This window comes from Triticum dicoccoides, chromosome 3A (genome assembly GCF_002162155.2).
Source record: "Triticum dicoccoides isolate Atlit2015 ecotype Zavitan chromosome 3A, WEW_v2.0, whole genome shotgun sequence".
Taxonomy (NCBI): domain Eukaryota; kingdom Viridiplantae; phylum Streptophyta; class Magnoliopsida; order Poales; family Poaceae; genus Triticum; species Triticum dicoccoides.
In genome coordinates this window covers 262,198,128-262,201,480 of record NC_041384.1, presented here as the reverse complement: position 1 = coordinate 262,201,480, position 3,353 = coordinate 262,198,128, and positions in this window count along the sequence as shown.

Sequence of the window (3,353 nt, the reverse complement as noted above, 5' to 3'; positions counted from 1 at the left end):
TTTGTCATGCAATTCCTCGTAGTGAGTGCATCGAGCTCGTAAACATGCCTACTCGTTATCTGTTTTGCCATGCTCCAGTTTTCACACAGTCTGAATCTGTTTATGTTTTTGCCATGTTCACATGCTTGCAATTGTATTTTCTGATCCCTTTTGGCTCATGGTCACTAAGGGACTTTTGTTGTATGCTTTGAGTAGCTTCATGACATGCCTTGCTTTGCCATGATATGTTCCTGTATCATATAGTTATCGTGCTCTAAACATTGCTTCTTGATGATAAATTCCTGACTTCTTGTTATTTTCACTAAGTATGTAACCTGTTATCTTTTGCACTTTTGCCATGCTTGTTTGAACCTGCTATTGAGTGAACTAGCCATAGCTCAGTGTTCATCTTTTGGCAAGCATCATGAGTGGACCCCTGCCATGTATTTTGTTGTCATGTTGGAGTGCTGTAGCATGTTGTTCCTGATGCATTTAGATGGTCCCGTGCTGATTATCGCAGACCGGTGCCATATTTGTTTTGCTTGCCATTTCCAAACCGTGCATCCGATTCCGGTGATCTTTATATCGATTTCAATCGAAATCAACTCACCTTTCCAGTGGCACTCTTGGTTTTCCAAGTTGAGGCCATGTTCAAATCATGCCTATGCATCATATATCGCATCCCGCATATCATACCATGTTTGCATCATGTTGCTTGAGCATTGCACGTGGTTAATTGTTTTCCTTTTTGTTTGTTGTTCTTGCTTGGGTAGAGCCGGGAGACGAGTACGTGAGTGAGGAGCCCGTTGAGTACGCTTACGAGGATCAAGTCGACTATGAGAACTTTGCAGGCAAGATGACCATACCCTCGAAATCACTTCTATCTTTGCTTGCTAGATGCTCGCTCTTTTGCTATGCCTATGCTAGGATACCTACCACTTGCTTATTATGCCTCCCATTTTCCATGTCAAACCTCTAACCCACCTTGTCCTAGCAAACCATCGTTTGGCTATGTTACCGCTTTGCTCAGCCCCTCTTATAGTGTTGCTAGTTGAAGGTGAAGATTGGAGTTTGTTCCTTGTTGGAACATGTTTATTGTTGGGATATCACCATATTATCTTATTTATCTTAATGCACCTATATACTTGGTAAAGGGTGGAAGGCTCGGCCTTATGCCTAGTGTTTTGTTCCACTCTTGCCGCCCTAGTTTTCGTCATATCGGTGTTATGTTCTCGGATTTTGCGTTCCTTACACGGTTGGGTTATAATGGGAACCCCTTGATAGTTCGCGTTGAATAAAACTCCTCCAGCAATGCCCAACATTGGTTTTACCATTCACCACCTAGCCTCTTTTTCCCTTGGGTTTCCGGAGCCCAAGGCTCATCTTTATTAAATGCCCCGGGCAAGTGCTCCTCTGAGTGTTGGTCCAAAACAGAGCCACTTGCAGCGCCACCTTGGGGAAACTTGAGGGCTTGTTTTAGTTGTATGTAGTGTTCATCTGAGAGTGCCCTGAGAACGATATATGTGCAGCTCCTATCGAGATTTGTCGGCACATTCGGGCGGTGTTGCTGGACTTGTTTTACCATTGTCGAGGATGTCTTGTAACCGGGATGACGAGTCTGATTGGATTGTCTTGGGAAAAGGAATATCCTTCGTTGACCATGAGAGCTTGTGATGAGCTAAGTTGGGACTCCCCTGCAGGGATTTGAACTTTCGAAAGTCATGCCTGCGGTTATGGGCAGATGGGAATTTGTTAATGTCCGGTTGTAGATAACCTGAAACTTAACTTACTTAAAATGCATCAACCACGTGTGTAACCGTGATGGTCTCTTCTCGGCGGAGTCCGGGAAGTGAGCACGGTGTTGGAGTAATGCTTGACGTAGGTTGTTCTAGGATCACTTCTTGATCATAGTTGTTCGACCGTGCCTTTGCCTTCTCTTCTCGCTCTCATTTGTCTATGTTAGCCACCAGATATGCTAGTCGCTTGCTGCAGCTCCACATCGTACCTTTACCCTTCCTATAAGCTTAAATAGTCTTGATCGCGAGGGTGTGAGATTGCTGAGTCCCCGTGACTCACAGATTACTTCCAAAACCAGATACAGGGACCGATGATACCGCTCCAGGTGATTCAACTGAGCTCAAGTGGCTGTTCGATGAGGACTCAGGACGATACTACGTGTCTTTCCCAGATGATCAGTAGTGGTGCCTAGTTTGGGCGATCGGGGACTATGCTGCATTTGGGGTTTATCTTCATTTTGGTTTCGTAGTCGGACCTTGAGTGTATTGGATGATTGTAATGACTTATTTATGTATTCGTGTGACGTGGCAAGTGTAAGATAACTATGTTAGTCTTATTCCCGTATTGTATTACATGGGTTGTTGTGAAGATTACCTCACTTGCGACATTGCTTTCAATGCGGTTATGCCTCTATGTCGTGCTTCCACACGTGGGAGATATAGCCGCATCGAGGGCGTTACAATTAACCATATAGTAGACACATAGTACTGATTGCTGCCCCAATATGTACCCCACAACCATTTAAAAACTCAAGTTTCATCATAAGTTTTGACCTGACTCGGAGTCTAATAGGTGAACACGATGATAAAGTAGCATGTCATCATATTAAGCAATGCATAACGTAAGCAGACACGGGAGAGTGCGACCTCTCTTGCGGACCCGTGTAGTCCTCAAGGTCATCTGCTTAGTTGATGATGGTAATGCAGTTGTCATGGCTGCCGGCGGCGGGGAAGAAGATCTGAGGCGGTGAAAGACAGTCTAAAGAGCAGATCCCTATTGTGGTGAACCCTTTCGTCGTTGGAGCAGCTAAGCTGGGGTGGGACACAGCACCGCAGGAGCAGGACAAACCACACAAGGTTTTCTTCGACACATATCTGTAGTAGAAGTAATTGTGTAAGGGCTTGTTTGAATTTGAGGATTCTAACAATGCAGGGATAAGAAATAGAATAGGATAGGAATGCACGTGCAAAACACAGGATTTCTGCCAATATGGGTATTTGGTTCACAAGAATTGGAAGAACACAGGATGCAAAGAAGCATGGTGACATTAAGTCAAATCACAAGAAAATGTACGGTTATAATGCTATTATGCTACTATATCTTAGTCTTTTGCTTCATGAATAGGAATTTGAAAAGGACGACAAGTGGAAATTAAAATTCCTACGGTTTTTCTTTCAAGGAGACACTAAAGGAACAAATCCTACAATTTTCCTTTGCTCCATTCCTTTGCACCAAATTCATGAAAAGTAGTACCATAGGGAACTGTCGAATTCCTATGTTTTTCATTCACTATTCCTTTCAAGCACTGGCGATTCTAGTAGGAAGGCTTGAGCAAGGAAAAGCCTACACTAAAAAAA